General features: G+C 34.9%; 1 protein-coding gene and 1 long non-coding RNA gene across 2 annotated transcripts in view; both read right to left on the reverse strand.

Moving 5' to 3' along the window:
* LOC100329049 (plexin) overlaps window positions 1-24261 on the reverse strand; it is a 161297-nt gene extending 137036 nt beyond the window's left edge. Inside the window, exon 1 of the mRNA XM_085497282.1 lies at window positions 24114-24261. The gene's annotated coding sequence lies outside the window, so the exon portion shown is untranslated. The remainder of the gene's footprint in view (window positions 1-24113) is intronic.
* LOC146748032 (uncharacterized) lies at window positions 11226-13535 on the reverse strand. The gene is made up of 2 exons (XR_014928923.1): window positions 13403-13535; window positions 11226-11455 (listed from the first exon to the last, which is right to left on the reverse strand). It is a non-coding gene; the product is annotated as an uncharacterized LOC146748032 (long non-coding RNA).
* Window positions 24262-24577: the final 316 nt, after the last annotated feature.

Consider the following 24577-nt stretch of genomic DNA (forward strand, 5'->3'; position numbering starts at 1 on the left):
TATATTAATTAATGCTAAATGGTTTTAACATTTATTAAAAATTGTCATCTGTTTAAAAGAAGTATATATTATACACAACTGACCAAAAATGTATGTATACCACATACACATTTGATTTTTCTTGCCTAAAACATCCAAAAGTGTGTATCTTTTAAAATTATACAAGTTGAACTGAAGAATTAATACATAAATAACTTATCTTGGAATGCAGTGCTACTAAATGTATCAGTTATCAGTAACCAGAATCTGGAATGGGCCAACATTATATCATCATCAGGCTTATTCAGACTTCCCAAATTTTCTGAAAACTATATGAGATCTAATCTATTAAAATATACTCACATACACCAGCAATAATTACATGTTTACTAGACAGGACTGAAATACAGGATAGTTATGGTGACCTGTTCTCATATGGCAGCTATTTATAGCACTAAGACCTCAGTGTTACTTATCAAATAAACACTTATGACAGTTAATACAAACAGGTGTAACCCAGGAACACATTCCAAACCAATCAAGTTAGTAATCTATGTAAGGTGAGGATGCCTCAGGAAATACTGATAAAACACTGTTCCTGGTTACTCAGAGGCATACATGTAGGTAGCATAACTACCAGGGACAGCAGGTAGCCATATGACTCACAGCCCATACAAATATTGTCAGTGTTTAATGTAGACCTTAGACATCTATGGTTTAACTGTGGATACATGCTTTCAAATGATACATGTTTTCAAATTGAACTTTTGGACTACCAAAAATATAATTTGTTATGAACACAAATTTGATAACTTACAAAATAATGGAAACCATTAAAATTAATTAATATACTATAAACTGCCATGACTTCACTATTATGTCTTCATGAATTCCATAAAATTCTGAAATCATAAAAAATTGCAGCAATGAAATTAAACTGTTCACAGTAGCTTAATATGATAACAACTATTAGAAGTGCTTTACAGTAAAAAGTGTGCAAAACAAAAACTAATCTAGAGGAATTTAGAGACTACAGTACCATGTGATTTATTATAAACACTGGAACAATAGAATCAAATCACTGTTCTGTTAAAATCAGATACAGACTCAGTGGCTGCATTTTGGCAGACAGGAAAAACCAAGGACGTTAAGTTTGAATAACTACCAAATACTATTGAAATAGGAAAACTATACATTAACTCAGCACTGGTCATTGAAAACTACTCATCCAAAACAAGTTGACAGACATGAAAGCAGTCCAACTCATTAAAAATACAACAATTGTAATAGCATCAAACATTGATCAACACTCCAAAAAATAATATATATGACTGTACCATCCTTTCTAACAGTGTCCATACTCAAAATAAAACTAGAAAATATCTGTATCATACAGATGAAATGATCCTGAATACCCCAGTAATTAAAATTGCAGGATCGTTATCTACTTGAATAAAGATAACAGAGAGGAATTGTATTCTGTATTCATTGTTTAATTTGCACAATTCCCAAAAATAGAAATGATGTAATCAATGACTAAGCCCAATAGGAAAGAGGGAGTGGTCAGCCAGTGCAAAATAAAGAAAACCAGTAAACCTACATTTGTTTAACTTGTATGTTGTTTTTACTCTTTAGAAGTGCATTTCCAAATTAGAAGCACACATATTCTATAAATTGCAATTATAGTGTATTCAAGACGTATTTTGACCATGCAGACATTTAATTAAGCGCATACACTACAATAGAGCAAATACCATACATTGTACACTTCTCACAAATGTTTGGTATTTTCTATGATTTTAATAATAAGCAGAAAAAAAGATTAATTTCAGGATGTGTGGTTCATCATGACTAGTAGAGTATAAAGCAGTAATATAAAACCTAGGACCTAAAGGCAGAATGTAACATTGTCGTGGTCAGGTTTCCTTTAAGTCTTCATTTCAATCAAGCAGGTGGTATTCCCGATATTGAACAATATAATATATTCATCTCTCAAACATCATTATTTTTCCCATCAGCATTTTAGAGCAAGATTTTGTACAATTTTAGGTAGTTTTTTTTTACATAAGTTTATTGTTAATTTTGGATCAAATGGACATAATTTCTACAGATCTTGAGCAAAATTCTTGAAGAATATGGAACAAATTATGCATCTTCACTTTTGACAGATGTTTTCAGTGTTGAAAGGGTTAAACAAAGACCACTTAAAGTGCCTGTGCAATGCCCACCCTCACATTTCCCATTTTAGATCTGTGTCCCACTGAAATGGGCAGTTATTGATTTTTTTGCTGAAAATGATTACTCGTATCCAAGTAAATTTGGGATATTTCTCGTGTTGTAGCCACTCCCACCTATCCTGAAACGGTCGACTGTTTCCCGATTTCCGACTCTCGCCGAAAGTACGCCACCAAATGACAAAATGTGAGAGGAAGTCATACCCCTGAGCCGTAGTAACACTGGTCATTCAGTATACTTTTGAACGATATACATTTTTCGGTCGGCGTTTTTTTCTTTTTTTTTGTCTATTTTATTTTTTTTGAGAGAGAGTTTTTAGATGTTGTGTTGTGGGCAGTTGCAGTAAAACGTATAGTCATAGTGTAAGTATTCACACGTTTCTAATCGATTCGAAGCCGAGCCACTTAACCTCAGATTCTTTTTCTTTTGGAAAAACTGTCCTCGTCCATGAAAAAAACAACTAGGTTTAAAGAGAAACGCCGACAACGTAAACCTGGTGCAACGCTTTTGAAAGAAATAGATTCCAGACCAGCCCATGATCACTGAGGCGGATTTCAGAAGAGAGACGAACGTCCGGCAAGTGTTTCAAATGAGTTGACTTTTTTTGCGATCCTGATTATCGTTTTATAGAGACCATTTAGTCCCTGTTAAGTAAAAGGTAGCAATAATTTTGACACTGACACGAAAACGAAGCGTCGGACAAACAGAAAATTACACAGCCCTTACACACTGCTAATTGTTTTCATTTTCGAAGGCTAAAAGTTTCTGAATTGTTTGGTGATTGGTGTTGAATGTCGAATTCACACCTCTGTTCTTTTTTTACCTCCATGCTTGCAGCTTGATCTGCGTAATAATTTATGAATTAAGAATCCGGGCTTGGTCAATGTGTTTCCACCAAATAAAGTTTTAATATGATGTTATGATTATGACAATCACGCCATCACGCTAACTCGAATCCACTCTGAATTTATCTGTATGTGTGTCGATCTCGATTATTGTTGTTATCCAATTAAACGACGCTTTTAACGAACTAGCCCTCGTCGTGACCCGACGCGTTCACCTATTTCAATTTATTTCCAAGCGGCTGTCATTTATTTAGTAACTGTGATTTGTCGTTTTTCTTTAATTACTTTATAGTGATCACTATAGTCTAATGTTTAGAATGTCAAAATATGTTCTCTTTTATTTTAATTTTGAAAGTTTTACTCAGACGATCAATGCAATAAAACTGTGTTGTGACGTGCTTAGTAACCTGCTAAATAACAAGATAATTCCGACGTCAAATTCTATTTTGTCCAGCGACAGTGTAAAAACGTGGGCCGCTGTCGGTGACGATCACGGTGACCAGCTATACCAGAACGGACATATTTCGCATCTAACTCAACCCCATGCAACACAAATTGATACTATGTGTTCATTATGGTCCATTCTTCCTCTACGAACAAGTACATAAATGACAATTCATTCAAAGATGAGAAAACAGCACAAGAAATTTGCCTTATTTACACATATCTGCAATGCAAGCTGCCATGCGACTTCCCCTTCTGACGTCACAAGGGGAATTTCTGTATGCAAATGAGAAGCTAATGAGGAGCCTCGTTTTAAAATACACAAAAATAAAGTTGCCGTAGACTGAGTTTAAAACACATTTTTTCACTTAAGGTAGAGATGCAGTTTATTTGGCTTGCTTTTTAATTGAGTAATTAGACAATGAAGATGGTATTATATATCCAACATGTTATATATTTTCTGAAAGCTTATTATACAAACTTTGTGAAACTTGTCTTTATTTTAAATATTCAGAATGCGTTTTTGATTTTGGGTCAAAAATATGCTTTTTTGGACAAAAGTGGTTTAAAAAAAATTAGCTTAAAAACTTCAAGTCCGTTTGTGGGTAAAATTACATCACTGGATACCTTGGTATACTACTAATTCAAATGCGTCCACTCATCTCTCTAACGGCTTTCAAAGTCGCACAGCATGACCTCAAAGTTCACTCTTTTCTATTTTTGCATAATTTATATATCCATGTTAATTGCGGACTTGTTATTTTTGTTCCACTCGCCGTAATAAACTGTCCGGACGCATTTTGAAGGGGGAACACCTTGTCAATAATGTGTGAAAATTTCGAGGCAAATGGTCAAAGCGTCTATCAGCTATTTTAATTTAAAACCCAAGAATTCACCAAAAATAGAAGACGAGAAAAAGGCTAATTTGCATATTTGCACGTTAAACCGGGAATTACTGCTTTGTCATACTTTCTAGACTATTGAAATTGAAAGTTAACGTATAGACATAGACATTTTACGTAAAATCGTTGGACAAGAACAACTGCTCTTGAATATATAAATCAGAAACACGTCATTCATACCAGTGTTTTGATGGGGTCGGTAAAAACACGTGGCAATGCCCAGTAAATATGACGTCATCTCATGAATTATTAAACAGGGGGCGGTCCTAGGAAGGTGACCTTTTATCACGATCAAAACATCATGGCTTCTCTTCCATGTATTTTCAATAAAAAATCTACGAGTATTTCAGAGCCTATGGTTTACCGTGAAGAGTACAAAGTGGGATATTAAATTATTTATCCTTGATGATTTTTATGTAGTATTGAGAACCAACTCCAGGAAGCGAACGCACAATAATGAATAATCGCGTAATCCTAGAATCGAAACGCGAGGCACAGAAGTTTTGTTCATCGTTTCCAATCCCATTTTCCCCACTGCAACATATTTGTTAAAAGAAATATTTGAATTCTGTTCGTTTTTTAAGGAGGCATTTTTATATTTTTTTCCGATTTTGGCAACGCCTTATTCAGGGATTTTCTAAGACAGCCGCAGACAATCAGCGCACGGATGTACGTACAAAACATGCTGTTGTACTACCGGCGGCGGTCGCCTGCAAGAATAGAGCTCCAGCTCCTAACGTAAAAGTTTTAAAATTTCGGCCGGTTTTAAATAATTAGTGTTGGAAATCTGACATGTTTTAAGAGTGCAAAATTAAGGTGCATTTTCGAGCGGTCGAATTTTTCTGAGTAGAAATCGGCAAATGAAAAAAATAGGAGTGCTAAACAGTGAGCTTCGTTAGTTTAAAAAAATGGAATGTCCGTCAAATTGACGTAAACTTCCCAATTTTCACGGAAAAAGCAAAGGTCGTGGCCGAGTTGCAGGCTAAAAAAATCAAAAATCAAAACAAAATCATCAATCAGTAAGTATTATGACAAGGAAAACAAAACATCAGACGCGGAGAAGCGGTCAGCGCGTCAAAAGAGTTGTTACCGTAATGTATCAAGTTACCTCTCTCTGTGATTTATTTTTCATTGAAATTATTTGGTTGTTTTCAATTAATTTTAGCGTACCTCTGCAATTTATTTTAGCATTGTCAGTTGTTTGCTTCGTTGAATTAAACGGAGTTCGTCCAGTTGCAAACAAAGCTGTCTCGCACCACCTAGCAAAACTTGCGAATGATCGAAGTACAGGTACCCATTGGACAAAAGATACACAAAAGTTTGTATCTCTCCGACCCAGTGCAATATATCCGGTTAGAATCAAAGCTCACGTGCCCCTTATTTGAGGGACCAGATTCTGCCGTAAATTCGGGATGGGATTTAGAAAAAAATAAAATGGGACTTTTAAGGTGTATTTTGGCGTCATTTTCTAAGTTTTACCGTAGTCATTGACGCCTATTCAAGAGTATAATGTTTATTGTGACTAGCGTGAATGGGTAAGCTTCGTTTCGACAATGAGCAGTTATCACTGTAAACAATGTTAAATTATTCTTCACATACTCAGTTTATTTTTTGAGAACAATTATTTAAAAATAAAATCTCTCTGTCAATCAGAAACTCGGATTCATGCCTTCAGGGAAAGTCATGTATGGACGCTCACATCGATTTTGTTTTTCGTTCGGTGGGCTGATGCCTTCAGTGTAGCTTTTGCCTCTTCCGACATAGAAATCATCTGAATCTTCTTTCTACCTCTCTTTCTTTTCACACCACGCATAATGTAAAGATAAAAATTAGGAAAAAACGCTGAGGAAATATAATGTTTGGTTTGCTAGCGAGCGAGAACTGATTTGAGAATAATTGCACATATGCGTGAATTGAATGAACTATGACCCGTACAATCTCGATTTGCATATTGTCAATCAAAGGTCCTGTTATTTGGTTACTCATGCAAATTAGGCAATTGACATAAACATTGCCACGTGTGAGTGTTTTTTATTTTTAACCAGAAAATAAACAGCAATTTTAACGGTGTTCCAATAAGAATTCATTGGTCCAATTTTCACAGAATGTTCTTTAGATAAAAATCTATATAAAAAACGAAAAAAACTATTTTTGATTGAAATTCACAAATAAACTGCATCTCTACCTTAAAAGAATAATTCATGCTTAGAAACATAAAAATTAATAATATTTATGTATCAATGGATAATTTTAGGCGTGAAAATAGCAGCCATTTCACAGGCACTTTAACAATTAAATGAAAATGTGTAGGTAATATTCCTACAAAGTGTCAAGCAGCAGAAACAGCAAACATTCTTTTGACAATGGTAAAATTCTAGTGGAAAAAAACATGGAATTACTTACCAGTATCAAATATATATACTTATAAAATGCCCCCCCCCCACCAACCAAAGTGAGCTTTCAATATATCACATAATTATTTAATCTGAATATGTAATTTACTAATTTTAGTTTAATGCGCCACACAGCCAGCGGATCGCATGGACGGGTTTCATGTTCTCTGCACGTAATAAGCTCGGTTATTAAGCATCCTCTTTTGGGGATGCCCGGTGGCCGAGGGGAAGACGTGTAGTGGCGTGAAGCTAGGCGATTAGGTGCCATACGCGAGCGCCGGTTCGAGTCACGCACGCAGTACGTATTTACTATAATTAGACGTAGTCTTTACCTTGCCGTTTATTCGGTGTTATTTGCTTACTTTACTTCCTATGTCGACAGCAACTATGAGTTCACAAACACAGAGAATTTACACTAATCAGATTAGTGGAAGCCACCTCTGGACTACTGTGGAATACTTTATTTTCGCTGGAATAAATTTTCGCTGAAAAGGATTTTTGGGCGTTTTGCATGGAATTTATTTTCACTGATTTTTGATGAGTTAAATGTGAAATATAGGAAAAAAAAGTATATTCGCTGGATTTTATTTTCACGGAATCATCCCTTCAGCGAAAATAAATTCCAAGTGAAAATAAAGTATTCTACAGTAATCCCGAATATAAGGCTTTAACTGTTGAGTAAAGAAAGCACTCATTTTCGAGGTCCAACACTGATAAATTGCTTTAGCTTATAAATAGTACAAACTCACTGGGCATTATATTTTGTTATTTATGCCTGCTTTATGAAATTCAAGCTACATCCCACAAACCAATAAAAATTATGTTTATGCATACTTCAAGTGCATACAAATGAACAATGAACAAATGACTGAATATTTCAAAAAAGTAACCCGGGGTGGTCAATTGACTAAGACTTGCACATTATTCTTATTAAGGTAGAAGCCTACTCATAAATTAAAAAACCCTGAATTTATTCGTTTTGCAATAAATTGTTCTCCAAGGCAATATAAGGATATTGACCTAAACAAGCAGCCTATCGGCTGAGATAGCTCCGCTGTTAGCAATGCACATTTCAATTAAAGAACTGAAGACATTAGAAAATGAACAATATGAATAGTGTCAAAGCAATCAGACTTACAGTTTTTAACAAGAAGTCGAAAATATCACTTTTTACCAAAAATTACAAAAATATTCACCAAAATAAATTAATTAGAGAATTGAAGATATCATCACAAAATGAACAAATCTGAGAGAGGTCCACATGTAGTACCTATATATGTAATATCAAAGCAATCGGACTTACAGTTTTCAACAAGAAGTCGAAAATATCACTTTTTACCAAAACTGACAAAAATATTCACCAAAATTAGAGAACTGAAGATATCATCACAAAATGAACAAATCTGAGAAAGGTCTACATGTAGTATCTATATATGTAATATCAAAGCAATTGAACTATTGGTTTTTAACAAGAAGTCGAAAATATCACTTTTTACCAAAAATTACAAAAATATTCACCAAAATTAGAGAATTGAAGATATCATCACAAAATGAACAAATCTGAGAGAGGTCCACATGTAGTACCTATATATGTAATATCAAAGCAATCGAACTTGCGGTTTTTAACAAGAAGTCGAAAATATCATTTTTTACCAAAAATGACAAAAATATTCACCAAAATTAGAGAATTGAAGATATCATCACGAAATGAACAAATCTGAGAGAGGTCCACATGTAGTACCTATATATGTAGTATCAAAGCAATTGGACTTGCGGTTTTTAACAAGAAGTCGAAAATATCACTTTTTACCAAAAAAGACAAAAATATTCACCAAAATTAGAGAATTAAAGATATCATTACAAAATGAACAAATCTGAGAAAGGTCCACATGTAGTACCTATATATGTAATATCAAAGCAATTGGACTCGCGGTTTTTAATAAGAAGTCGAAAATATCACTTTTTACCAAAAATGACAAAATTATTCACCAAAATTAGAAAATTGAAGATATCAACATGAAATGAACAAATCTAAGAGAGGTCTACCCAAGGTACATATACACCAAGTATCAAAGCATTCAGGCTTGTAGTTTTCAAGAAGAAGTCGAAAAAGTAAAACATTGACACGGACGACGACGACGACGGACAATCACTCATATGATGAGCTCCGCTCGACAAAGTCGACAGCGGAGCTAAAAAAGTTGGGGTCACCAGCCTTTTTTTCGAGAAACTGATGGTGAACACTTTTACCACAGGTTTCTATAGCAGAGATATTATGCAATATCTCAAAATCTAGCCTTGTGACATAGGCTGAAAAAATCATATACTGTTAATGATGTAGTACTTTTTGTTGTTCTAAATTATTTAAAAAATTTGGGTTTTAAAAAGTGTCAAAAAATGCAATTTTTCTTTAACATTGTGTTCTATGGAATTCTTCTAAAAATAGCAATTTTCAAGAAATATTAGGACATGTTTCTCAAAAAACATAACCGTAACACACAAAATAATGCTATTTCATTGTACCATGAGACATTAGCTTCATGATTGTACATAATAAACATGACATTGTCATGCGATTTGTGACCAATTTTGTAAAAAATTATGACTAGGCTTCTACCTCAATAATTGGGTCACATTCCAATAGTTAAAACTCTGCTTTGTCAAGCATCAACACATCAGTGCAGAGCACAACTCTCCCCAGGTACAAGTATGCTAACGTATCCTCAATACCCTATATTTCAGTAGTAAATTGAGATTTTTTTATTAAATAAATCAATATATTATTTTCTATACTTAGTTATTACATTTTCTAACACTCCTAAAAAACCAACGCACCCAGATCCTGATTGCAAAGCTAATCTCAAAAACACAAAAATTGTAAATTGCATTCACCAATTATGAGGTCAGTAAACAGATTACATGTACCTCCTTGTATATAAATGTTGAACAATATAAACATACATGGAATAAGAGTCCCAGAGAATTTACTTTACCAGAATGAAAATCAGAATTACTGGCAGGGGTTTTTCTAGAAAAAAACTGCAAGAGGGAGCACTGCAATTCAGCGGCGCCACCAAGATAGGGTTCTCCCTACAAGGGTGTGGAGTTTTTGATAATTCTAAGTTAAAATGGAGCATTCTATGGCTTCCTTGGGGCCAAAATTACTATCAGACAGGTCACAGTTGAAGACCATGGCCACATGTGATCCCTGGTCATTCAGAATTTTATGTTTGCCAGAGGATCTGCTCCCTAGGGTAAGGGGCGCATGGCTATGGCATGAGGGCGCTGCACCCCTTTTCCCTTATTTAAAAAATCCCTGACTAGTGTAAATATTTTTTTCTTTGAATTTTTTTCTTCTTAAATGATGGGGAGATAAGGGAATAATTTTCTTTCGTACTACTATTAATATTAACCATTTGTATTCTTGTTTGTTGTAGAATCAGTATTAGCCCTGGATATGGGATTAATTTAGATAGAGTAAGGTAAAAGAAACAAGACATGACATGTCATGTCATAGCCCCCGCTCAGAAAAAAATTTAAAAACTTATATTGAACTTAGTTTGTGTCAGAGTGAATTAATTCATTATGAGCTGTATTAAAATTCTGTTATTAAATGTTCAGAATTGATGTGTTACAATTTTAGGGGGTGGGGTAAAAATTTATTCATTTGGCTTTTCTGAGACAATTTATAACTTGTTAAACATATAATGCGATGTGCACTTGTAAACAATTATTACCTGTCCCTGTACCAACTTTGAACAAAACTGGATGACACATATCTGAGAAAAAGCTGTTAACAGCTAGAAAAAGCTTGTTTTTTTTAGATTTTTGAGGGAAAAAATGGCCTCCAAGTCATAAAACTTTATCCAATCAAACAGGTCATGAATGACACTGAAAGTTGCAACATATAATTTGTCCAGTTTTTGGTTTGGATGTAAATTGGCAAACATGATTTCTATGGCATTTTCAAGTTTATAGCACTCTCCATCCTGGTCTCAGCAAGAACACCAGAGAGCAACAAACAAGTACAACAGGTAAAATGACATGCAAGTATGCAAATCAGATCTGCAAATATGTTGAAGAGTCAGTGTTGTGTCTGTTTGGATAAACTTCCTTGTACAACTGTATTCCTAATACAAGAACACTGTCAATCACAGAACTGTTCCAGCGAAAAACTTTTGATATTTTAGTCAGTAACAGGGCAAAGATACTGTTTGTCATACAAGTACTAGCACCAGATGAGGAACTAAGAAACTGCAATGATCCTTGGTGTACATTACCTGTGTCAACAACTTTACTTCCCATGTACTTCATGTACAGATCTACATGTAGTTTGTGGCCCTGAATTAGTTTCAATATCTCTAAATAAGGACAAGAGTACTTCTCATATGACAATGATACAAATAAAGTGCAAGAACCCAGAAAAATATTATCAAGTTTTTATTATCATACATTAATATTAACAAATTGTGTGAAATTGAACTTTTATGTACAGAGAAACACATATTTATGCTTTGGTTGACAGCACTTCTCAAAAAAAAAAAAGACGACCTGCAAAACTTTATACAATTGTCAGACATGCAGCGAATAGTATGCTTTTGTAATATATGCAGTTTCAGTGGCTTTGCTTTCCGAGAAAAAAATTCTGGCTCTGCACCTGAAAAAAACATTTAGTCAAAAGTAAGCAGAGGTTGTAGCATACATGCTCCCATTAGCTGTTAAATTTAATTAAAAAAGATATTTGTGTACTGTCTTTTCAGTACGAAAACATATTACTTAATATATTTATACCAGCCAGAAAGAAATTGCAAGTTTTCACTGAGCAATTAGGAATATACATGGACAACAATTGATGCATGTCTAGCAATATACTGTTTGAAAGGCTGCAAGATGTAATGAAGTAGCAAATCAATCACTACTCGAGTCTGACTGGCTGGTAAACTGCACAATACATACAAAAATGTATGCAGATGATATATGAGCAGCTCCACCAAATATAAAAATATTCTTTCCATAGTTATGACTCTAATGTGAATGTGATTTTCCACTCCTTAGCAATAGTAGTTAGAGTATTGTATTGTACTGTATCGTACAAGTTTATTGTGATTCTATATGTGTTTGTAATATTATTTAGCTTTATTTAGCATTCTGTTTAGTTGGTTAACTTTACTGTATCTTAATGTAGTTTATTTTATTTTTATACGACCATAGAACAACTCACTGTAGTTTGTTTTAATGTTGAATAAAAATTAAATCAGTCACTGTATAGTGGTGATGTATTGTGCGAAATTGTTGCAAGGACAATACTTTTCTCGATTTGCGTGTCGTCATGCGTCGATAAAAATGCATGGAATGGTCGGCAGTATCGATCAAGTTCGTCTAGTGTGACATTCGTGGCTGGCGACAAGATGCCGTATAATCGTTTAAATAGACGTCAAGGATGAGTGAAAGGCGATAATTTGGTGCTACAATAGATGTCATGAAATGTTGGAAAATTACAGTCAATCAAAAAAACTGTTCACATGACAACAAAAAATATTCACTATATTTATTATGCATTATTTTTTTGTTGGTAGCAAATGATCACGGTACGGTAGCTTACTTGTTTTCGAAGTGTTGTAATTGTTGATTAGTACCCAGTAGTGATTATATTAACGTACAAAAAATAAATTCGTTGAATTGTTATGAAATGCAAGTAAAATTCAACTTAGTTTTATCGTAAGCAAATGTTTTCGGTTACATGTTAACGCTCGATGAGACAATATCCGCCATGTTATCCATGCCCACGACGCGTGTTTATTGACCAGATAGGTCAAGTCGCTAATCAACCAATCAAAATGCTGGATGGTGCCCATGTGCTCAAATTACCATAAAGCATTTAAATATGACAGTTCAGCGACCTCATGGTGAAAGCAACACGAAAGACCAGATTTACCGATGTTTTAGTGCGATCTTTTGGCTTTGTTTCTCATGGAGAAAAAGGCATGATTTTTTTAATCGGATTTAGAAAAATAAATAAACGTACCGTCCCAAATAAAAATGTGCCGGGTGGAATTTTTCTGTGGAAAAAATAAACGTACCGGTACGTTTATATTGGGACATTTAGCGTTGTGGGCAAGCTCTCCTGAGTAGCGACATATTTTTAACTTCGCCTATTGCGTGATCAGTGGATTACGTAAATAAACCAACACTTTCAATGAGTACATGCCGACCCAACTAAACTTGTTTATGGCTGTTTATGAACAGCGAGGACACATCTCATAGAACAATAGCTGTGGAAATCATAAACAAATGTAAATGTTGCGGAAATCAAGCATGGCGATAATGATTTTGAGCGAGGCAGAGTCTGGCAAGCGTCTCAGAGCAGCATTGTGCCGACACCACGACGACGTTTGAATCCCGGTGAGAGCACTGCAAACCTCTTAAGTCACGAGGTAAACTTTCAATTTACACAATACATAATCAGTTCGTACAACCATAATAAAAAGGCAGTTTTTCTGGCGAAACTCTCGCCAGGTTAGCAATAGTATCTCACGATCACCAAACCCGAGACACAAACGATAATACAAAGTGTATAAATACCATAACAAGCACAGTTTCTTACCTTTGAAATTGACGAGACACAATTTTGTCCATAGAAGCGTTGCGCAAATAAAGATACAATTCCGGGATACAATATCCTCACAAAATTGACTGATTTCCACCGAGACGAGAACTGCGTAAGCGTCATCAAAACTCGGATTAAACTCGGGTAATTTCGGGAAAAGTCGGATTTTGAAGGAAAAATGTTAAAAATCAAGGAAAAACACAGTGAAACTTTGAAAAATCGAAAAAATAACTTGATGTGCACAATAGCACCATCAATTTCTGTCTCTGTACCAACTCTGAACTGAATTGGATCACACATGTGTGAGAAAAAGCTGGTAACATGAAAATGTGCACACACATTGCACAGACACGACCCAAATTAATACCCCTAATAATGTTTGAGGAAGGATGAGATGTGTACTATAAAATACATTATTTCAGATGGATTAATTTTCTCTGAAATGGCATTTTGGCTGTTTTGTGGGAAGTCTATTTTCACTGATGGGGAGTTGAGTATAAAGCATAGGAAAAAATATTTTCACTGGATTTTTTTTTAAATAAAATAAAATTGTGTCCTTTGTAAAGATTCCCTTACCAGTAATATTAATGAGCACTTTAATGACATCACAGATTGGCGCAATTTACACATCACATGATTTGATGGGCGGAGAATGCAACGTGACCAGAAGTATACACATCAACAACCTCTCATTGGTATTCTCAAAATGATGTATAGCCTAGTATCTTTAGTGCATCTTTGACACTGTCTTGCAATGCCATCATAAAATAAATCTCAAAGAATATGAAATGCAAGCATGTGAAATTACAGTTTCAGCGTAGTTTCTAATAAACTATCAAGACAAATGTTTGCTTATGAAAATTTTATTCCAATCATGACCTTGACCCTAATTGGCAAAATATTAACAATCATCACTGGCAGTGTTCTCCCCAGACTTCATGTCAAGCATCACGGTCAATTTGCATAACAATGCATCTAATTTGCATAATTTTTATTTGCATAGTAATCAGTTTTTCCCAACAAATATTGTCAATCTACAATTAATTAAAGACAAGATATTTTTATATCTGATAAATTTTATATCATTTTACTGCATTGTATTTTATGTTTTTGTATCAAGTCAAATAAAGTTTGAAATGGAACATCATAAAAAGGAAAAAAAATTGAAAAACTTGTGTTATTGCCAGTCAGTGAATATACTGTTATCCATGGATGTAACTGGTTCATCTTTGTGTATAAGTTTTTAGAGCCCATGTCAATGTCGGTTCATATAAACGTTGGGGAATACATTTTTTGGTTAAATTTATAAAGTCGGCAAGATATCGAAATATGTTGAAATTAATAAATCAATAATTAAACAAGCAGCCTATCGGCTGAGATAGCTCCGCTGTTAGCAATGCACATTTCAATTAAAGAACTGAAGACATCATTAGAAAATGAACAATATGAATAGTATCAAAGCAATCGGACTTACAGTTTTTAACAAGAAGTCGAAAATATCACTTTTTACCAAAAATTACAAAAATATTCACCAAAATAAATTAATTAGAGAATTGAAGACATCATCACAAAACGAACAAATCTGAGAGAGGTCCACATGTAGTACCTATATATGTAATATCAAAGCAATCGGACTTGCGGTTTTTAACAAGAAGTCGAAAATATCACTTTTTACCAAAAATGACAAAAATATTCACCAAAATTAGAGAATTGAAGATATCATCACAAAATGAACAAATCTGAGAGAGGTCCACATGTAGTACCTATATATGTAATATCAAAGCAATCGGACTTGCGGTTTTTAACAAGAAGTCAAAAATATCACTTTTTACCAAAAATGACAAAAATATTCACTAAAATTAGAGAATTGAAGATATCATCACGAAATAAACAAATCTGAGAGAGGTCCACATGTAGTACCTATATATGTAGTATCAAAGCAATTGGACTTGCGGTTTTTAACAAGAAGTCGAAAATATCACTTTTCACCAAAAAATGACAAAAATATTCACCAAAAATAGAGAATTAAAGATATCATTACAAAATGAACAAATCTGAGAGAGGTCCACATGTAGTACCTATATATGTAATATCAAAGCAATTGCACTTGCGGTTTTTAACAAGAAGTCGAAAATATCACTTTTTACCAAAAATGACAAAAATATTCACCAAAATTAGAGAATTAAAGATATCATTACAAAATGAACAAATCTGAGAGAGGTCCACATGTAGTACCTATATATGTAATATCAAAGCAATTGCACTTGTGGTTTTTAACAAGAAGTCGAAAATATCAGTTTTTACCAAAAATGACAAAAATATTCACCAAAATTAGAGAATTAAAGATATCATTACAAAATGAACAAATCTGAGAGAGGTCCACATGTAGTACCTATATATGTAATATCAAAGCAATTGCACTTGCGGTTTTTAACAAGAAGTCGAAAATATCAGTTTTTACCAAAAATGACAAAAATATTCACCAAAATTAGAGAATTGAAGATATCATCACGAAATTAACAAATCTGAGAGAGGTCCACATGTAGTACCTATATATGTAATATCAAAGCAATTGCACTTGCAGTTTTTAACAAGAAGTCGAAAATATCAGTTTTTACCAAAAATGACAAAAATATTCACCAAAATTAGAGAATTAAAGATATCAACATGAAATGAACAAACCTAAGAGAGGTCTACCCAAGGTACATATACACCAAGTATCAAAGCATTTAGGCTTGTAGTTTTCAAGAAGAAGTCGAAAAAGTAAAACATTGACACGGACGACGGACGACGACGGACAATCACTCATATGATAAGCTCCGCTCGACAAAGTCGACAGCGGAGCTAAAAAAATTCTACAATGGCAGTTCGGCGATTTTTCATTGCAATATACCTTGTGAGTACAACGCTACGATCACCGTAACATTGTCAGCTGGCGGCATTGCGTTGGACGGGTATTCACCGCTGCTATTGCGATCATCTGTATCTGACTTTTTGGTGTGAAATACACAAATTGTTTATTAAAACGATTCATTGACGATTATCATAGGCATTACATCAAAATTGCCAACGAGATGTTGTTTTTAAACATCGCGGAAAATCATGCATTCTACGCCGCCATCTTTGTTACCTCGGTCAGAACCCCTGGTAACCCAGCATGCACCGGTCACAATGTTGCAACGTGCATTATGTCGCCTTAGGGCGGCGTTTTTCTGTACTAAGGCACCCTATGAATGGGGTATTTCCAGAGGTCAGAGTTTGTTTTTTCTCAACCCGTCTCGTCTGCTGTTGAATTATTCATACTTTTCTTTCCAATGCGACATAATTTCACTTGTTTTTTTTTTTAATTTTGGGGTAATTAATGTCACCGGTGATTGAGTGATAACAAATCAGAGTGCAGCAAAAATAGGGTTGATCTTCCCGACGTACGCCGTGACTTGTTTTGTCACATTGTAGCTATGGAATCATAGCCCTATGTTGCCGCCGCATTATTTACATGACTGACTCTGGCCGGCCCATAGGGCTATGGGGCCTTGTGCGACTGAATACCGGTTAAAATCCACATGCCAAATTTGGTCGTTGCGAAAATCACATTTTAAGACCTTCGAAAGTACTCACTATGTTTATTTACTTCCAAACAATGACCAGAACCTATTTGCGCTGTGAAATTATGACGGTGGTCATAACAAATTGACTTTATTTACCGTACACCGAGTCGCAGAAAAATAACAAGACGAAAGACGCCATTTTGGACTACAGAGTTACGCGAGACCTATAATTTTGTACCACGTGACCGAAATCAGTAGATAAATTGCGTTTATGCAACTAGTTTCTATTATTAAACAAAAATCATACAATTATAAATACTGTATGTGATTGCTTTGTTGGAACAATTAGAATAACGGGAAGAGTGAGTTTTATTCTTCCACCACTGTATCACATGACCGCCAAACGAGATTACATTTATTCTGCGCTAGGGAGTGTGGGATGTCAATGGCTGGCGTTTTCTCGTAATTTGCTTGGTTTCCGCGGTAATTGTAAAATATCACAAATTATTGCTTATTTATAAACACAAATTGCAAACAAAAGTTTGTATGTTATTCATCCAGCTATCAATTCACAATAAAAGTATGTCACACCATCGTAATCGAAAGCAAAAGCGATTTAATTTACGTATGCCAGATTTCTGTTTTTAAACGGTGATAGATCCCGTAGCTCTATGTTCGACGTACAACAACAAAATTAAAAAAAGACGTCCAAATGAAATTGTTAGGGCGAAATTCGATTGTAGGTCGCACCAAAGAGCTACGGAACCGCAGCTAGTCACATTATTGCCGTTGCGTGCAATGGGCAAATTATTGCTACTCTAGTTAATTTTTTTTTTGATTTGGAGGCTCTGCACCTTTGAAAGACTTAGCAACATATTGCAGACTTCCGTTTTTATCACTGTCTTTGTATGGCTAACAAAAGCGGGATTACCTAAATCGATCAATACATGTTATTGTTTTAAGTACGTGCAAGACGAGACTGACACTTGTAAACAAAAACATAAGCATCACGGGCGAGTGACAAGCGTCACGGACAAAGGGCAAGCATCACGACAGAGTGTCCAAGCGTCACGGTACCGTGTTGCTTCAGAGGCCTGGGGAGAACACTGACTGGTATTGCAATCTATTATAGAGTACAATGTTATGGAAGTTGCTAACAAACCTCGACACAGATGGAAAAATTAGTGTAATGAAGTTATTCTGAATGTCAATGTTACAGCCATTCTGAGAATTATTCGGACAGTCAGTTAGCAATATATCTTGGAACTTTGCAAAACACTTGGGTCTTTTCCAATCTAGACTTGATGGCGTTGTGGTATTGGCACGCCAACAATTGGAATCATTCCATTATCTTGCAAGATGCGGGTAAAACGCTGTTTTCAAAACGACACACATTGGTTATCATATATTTACAGATTATATGTTGTATATGCAATCAAAGTGTTATTTTAAATTTTTATAACCATCTGAATCCACCTGACATAGCGCAATTTACAAAACAACTCCCGAGTGTTGAGTAACCCCAGGTATTAATGAACTCGTCGTTGGTGGGAAGGCTCAATCAAAGTAAAGTTTCTTAGCGGGTATTGCAAGAGTTTAGTACGAAAAATCACGAATCTATTATAGAGTAGCTGGGCCTATAATGCTATGGAAATTTGCTAACAAACCTCGACACAGATGGAAAAATTAGTGTAATGAAGTTATTCTGAATGTCAATGTTAAATGTTTCAGAATAGAATTCAACCAAGACAAACCATGTCAGTGTCCATAGCACATACTCTGTTAATATTGAAACCAACAAATCAATACAGAATATGGTAAACAATGACAACAATAGAACCTTTTATGCACAAATATTCATGGCTGACAGACAATAAAAAGCAAACTGAATGCACATTGCAATGTTGGTATGCATATTAAAAGCCAGAATAGCACGCCATGAGACACATAACACCTACAGTCATTGGCCGACATAATTATCCAATCAGAGCATATTGACACTCCTCTGTAATTTATGTAAGCACATGCGCTACTAATAGAGCAATACGGTACAATTGTACTTGTTATTTACTGGTACTAACGTTGATCGACTTGCAGGTAAACCATGGTAATACTGTAAAATACTTAATTGTTGCTTGGAATTAATTTTCACTACTTTCGCTGAAGGAATGATTCAGTGAAAAAAAAATCCAGCGAATATACCCTTTTTCCTATATTTTACATTCAACTCGTCAGAAATCAGTGAAATAAATTCAATACAAAAGACCCAAAAAGCCTTTCAGCGAAAATTAATTCCAGCTAAAATAACGTATTTTACAATAGCATAATAAATAAAAATAATGAGAATAATAAACTGGATTCAATTACATAATACCATGTTTTATGATATTACTCTATTAATAATCTCACACAAATATTTCACTTGTATGATGAATTACAACAGAAAAATCTTAATGAAATATGAAGAGACATTGCATCGTGGAACAAACCACATTTTATAGGATTAAGGTAGAGATGCAGGTTTGTGGGCACTTGGGAGTGAAATTTTTTTTTTGCTTTTTATTATCCAAACAGACTTGGCTATAGACTGTTAAAATTTTGTAGAATTGTGAATAGTGGAATATACTCAAAAGACGATTTTAAAATATAGATAACAGGTGCAAACATTCTCTCTTTTGAATGCTTAGCAAGATTTAGCAAGGCTGTACATAAATAATCTAAAAGAAACATGGTGAAAAAAAAGAAATGACGGGATCTCCATATTATGCACTATATTTAACTTTTTACAAAATGATAATACATTTAAATTTGGAACTGTTACAGCCATTTTAATTATGAGCATTAGCAAACTTCTTACTGAGAGAATTGTTATGCAAATTAGCAATTATCTTATCTTCAAAACACCATCAGGGCATTGTTTTTGGTTGAACAGTGTTACAACAATCATACAGACAACTAGCCTGGGTGTTAATTTATGCATAAACTTGAAGTAGTGAAATTTGAGCTGCTGCCCTGCAAAATTGACAACTGGTAGATAGTTTTCAAGATGGCACTTTCTTCATAGTAAACAGATGTACCCGTAAACCAATTTTGACAGAAAACAGAGGCATGGTTTAGAAGCTAATTTTTTTTAAATCACTTTTGACCAAAAAAACTCATTTTTGTGCATATTCAAACTACAGTGTCAATAACAAATCAAAGAAAGCTTAGAAAGAACTCCCATGTGCCGAGAGTATTGGAGACACATTAAATATAATTCGAAATTACTTAGCTGAAAACTAATTATGCAAATCAGAAAATTAATATGACCAGATTTGAGTGTAAAACTAATGAGGTCTGCGCAATGTAACAGAAAATCTATGTCTCCAAGTTTAATTGAAATGTGATTAGAACCAAAAAATTATGAATTATTATGCTTATTAGGGAATTAATATGAACAGATTTTTACCCCAAACTAATTAGGTTTGTACATTGTTCTAGAGCATCTTTGTACTAAGTTTCATTGAAATGGAATAATTAGTACCGTGAAAACTCCAAAATTTCGACCCCTCTAAAAATTCGATTGGCTATTTATTTGCCGGGTTTCGGTGTTTTATTTACCTCCAAATTTTCGACTCCACTAAAAATTGCCGACTCATTCTTATTCGAAAATTGCGACCAGTTTTAGTTTTCCCCCAAACGAAAAAAAACAACGATGTGAGCGTTCAAACGGGACCTTCCTCGAAGGCATGAATCCGGGTTTCTGATTGACTGAGAGATTTTTATTTTATTGGTAACGAAAATATATTCTAAATAAACGAAGTTTCAAATAAAAACGAACACAAAAATCTCGGCATGCTGCGTTTCTGAATTGTTGATTATTACTGTACTCAGTAGTGATTATAATAATGTACACAAAATAAATTTGTTGTATGGTTATGAAATACAAATAAAAGTCAACTAAGTTTCATCGTAAGCGAATGATTCCGGTCTCGTATAAACGTTTGATGCTGTAGGATATCCGCCATGTTCTCTTAGGTCAAATAGGTCAAATCGCTAATTAACCAATCAAAAAGCTGGATGATGCCAACGTGTTCAAATTACCATAGCTTATTTAAATATGTTAATGTTATTGAACGCAATGCGAAGAGATTGATGTTGTAGTACGATATTTTGGCTTGGATTTTGATGCGAAAACGGCATGATTTTTTTTTAAATAAAAAAATTAGTTGTTTTTAAAAAATAAACTGGTCATCTGAAGAATAATTTAACATTGTTCACAGTGATAACAGCTCATTCTCGAAAGGAAGCTTACCCGCTCACGCTAGTCACGATAAAAATCATACACGTGTACTCTTGAATAGACAGACGTCAATGACTACGGTAAAACTTAGACTCTATTTTAGCCGGCAGGATTGATTGAAATGTCCGAAAAATGACGCCAAAATACACCTTAAAAGTCCCATTTTATTTTCTTAAATCCCATTTTATTTTTTAATCCAAGGGCGAATTTACGGCAGAATTTGGTGAGGTCCCTCAAATAAGGGACACGTGAGCTTTGATTCTAACCGGATACATTGCACTGGGTCGGGGAGATAGTTTGCTAAACTTCCATGTATCTTTTGTCCAATGGGTACCTGTACTTCGAACATTCGCAAGTTTTCCTAGGTAGTGCGAGACAGCTTTGTCTTTTGACCTATTAGTTTTGTGCTGACCTCTTCTGCGCGTCTTGATGTTTTGTTTTGCTTGTCATAATACTCACTGATTGATGACTTTGTTTAGATTTTGAGTTACAACTCGGCCACGACTCTAAAAACATGTCACATTTCTAACGCCAATTATTTAAAACCGGTCGAAATTTTGGAGTTTTTACAGTACTTTAGATATCAGTGTGAAAGCTTAAAATTGGTTAATTATGCAAATTAGGTAATTAATATGTACAGATTGTAACCCACAATTATTCAGGTCTGTCTATTGTCCTACAGCATCCATGTACATTCATTGATATGTGATGTATAGTACCTGAGATATCAGTGTGAAAGTTGGTTAATTATGCAAATTAGGTGATTAATATGCACAAATATTTACCGGAAACTAATTGGGTCTGCATAATTCTAGATTCATTGAAATGTAAATGATTAGTACTTTAGATATCAGTAGAAAAGCTGAAAATTAATTATGCAAATTAGGTAATTAATATGCACAATTATTTACCCTAAAACTAATCAGGTCTCTGCATAGTCCTAAAGGATCTATGTACCAAGTTTCATTGAAATGCGATGATTAGAACTTGAGATACCCATGGAAAAGCTGAAAATTAACTAATTATGCAAATTAGGTGATTAATATGCACAAATATTTATCGAAAACAATCAATCTCTGCATAGTCCTTGAGTATGTAAGTACCAAGTTTCATTGAAATGTAATGCTAACTACTTATATCAAATGCTGAAAATTAATTAATTATGCAAATTAGGTAATTAATATGTACTGATATTACCATAAAAACTATCAGGTCTGTGCAGTGTCGTATGACATCTATGTACCAAGTTTCATTTGAAATGTGATGATTAGTACTTGAGATATCAGTGGAAAAACCGAAAATTGACTAATCATTATGCAAATTAGGTAATTAGTATCCACGGATTATTACCAAAAACTAATCAAAACCTAGCATTAGTTCAGAGCATCTATGTACCAAGTTTCATCAAAATCCAATGAGTGGTTGTTTAGATATCAGTGGAACAGTCATGGAACCACTAAAAAATAGCTAATTATCATGTAAATTAGGTAATTAATATGCACGGATTTTTACCAAAAATTAATCAAATCTGCGCATATGTTCAGAGCATCTATGTACCAAGTTTCATCAAAATCCAATGAGTGGTTCTTTAGATATCAGTGGAACAGTCATAGAACAGCTAAAAATTAGCTAATTATCATGCAAATTAGGTAATTAACGAGCATGGATTTTTACCAAAACCTAATCAAATCTGCGCATTGGCCCAGAGCATCTATGCACCAAGTTTCATCAAAAACCGATGTATGGTTCTTGAGATAGCAGTGGAACAGTCGGACACACATACACACACACACACACACACACACATACACACATACAGACACACTAACTGCAAAGACTCCCATTTTGTGCTTCGCACATGGGAGTCAAAAAATACTTACAAAATTTCAAAATTCATACAATAAGCTTTCCGAAAATATATAGTTTTGTGGACAAGGGAGGTCATCTTGGTTGCCTAATTAACTAATTAAAAAACCTGTCAGGTAAACTGCATCTCTACCTTAAAGTTGAAAATTACATCACAGAAAATAAATGCATAGCGAGGGTATGTGACAAATCATATCACCCATTTTAATGCTGATCCAACCCCCCAACCCCCGTAATTTATTCACAAGAATACAGCCAAACATAGAAGAGAATGTACCAAACTGGTCCCTAGTATGAATGGAAAACACAACCAATGACATGTTAACCGACAGAGACTGTGCACCACACAAGTGCCTATCCAACCATCCCTACCCGGGAAACATTTGAATAGAAGTATTGATAACTTTTCAAGTAAAATCGTATGTCCCAAACTTTATTGAGCTTTGTATGGCTCTTTTAATTGGAGTTTGGACGGCCATTCAATATTGGCACAGCGTACCCTGGAGTGTACCTAGGCAATAATGGGCGTAGAATATACCTTTGTTTTGTTCGCAGTAATGGTGACCGCAACTGGAAGAAGAAGCCAAGATTTCTAAGTTTAAAACATAACTAGTGAATTGGACACGATCTGGTCATTCAACCATAACGTTCAACATGGTAGCTGTTCGTGACCTTGTCTACACCACGATGTTCCAGCAGCTGATCGCAAATCGGCGGTGGGTCGCTACTATGCCGTACAACCACCGAAGAACTACACAGTAAACAGCTGGGCTTTCAGAACAAGGTGTCAACATCATCACTCAATGGTACCGAACGACAACAGTAATTATGAACACGGTGACTGGATGACCATACACTAAACATATGACATCATCACAAACGTCGACGCGACACAGGCTTCTAAAACTACTACTGTAGTTGCTGAAAGTTGTCACGTCCAGTGACCATTCTTGTTTTTAGTGGAATTTAAGAACAAATAACGGGATTTCCGAAAAAATGACGATCTACATACCTAGCTTAGTGTGCTTGCTATAATACTTGGGCATCGATCACAGCAGTCAAGTAGTCAAAATATAGAAAAACAGCAGAATATACGGAAGAAACGGACATGCCTCAAACGACGCCGTGTTTGGCAATGCAGTGTGGGTGTCACCTATAGCCTCGATTTCGAAATTAGACGCATGCGTATACAAAGCCCGGAAAAGTTACTGAGGTCAATGATCTTTTTGAACTAGCGTTTCCTCTCTTTCCACAGGGAGCCCAGGAACTATAATCAACTGACTGTAGTACGCAGTCTCTATGAGCGCGCGGGGGGTGGGGGGGGGGGGTGGTATCGGCTGGTATTTCTTACACTCGATACCAGCCGATACCCCCCCCCCCCGCGCTCATAGAGACTGCGTACTACAGTTGATAATAGTTCCTGGGCTCCCTGTGCTCTTTCGCGGTATTGAGTGAAATTAATGTAAACACTGACTT

The sequence above is a fragment of the Saccoglossus kowalevskii genome, chromosome 3 (assembly GCF_978046115.1).
Source record: "Saccoglossus kowalevskii chromosome 3, keSacKowa6.1, whole genome shotgun sequence".
NCBI lineage: Eukaryota > Metazoa > Hemichordata > Enteropneusta > Harrimaniidae > Saccoglossus > Saccoglossus kowalevskii.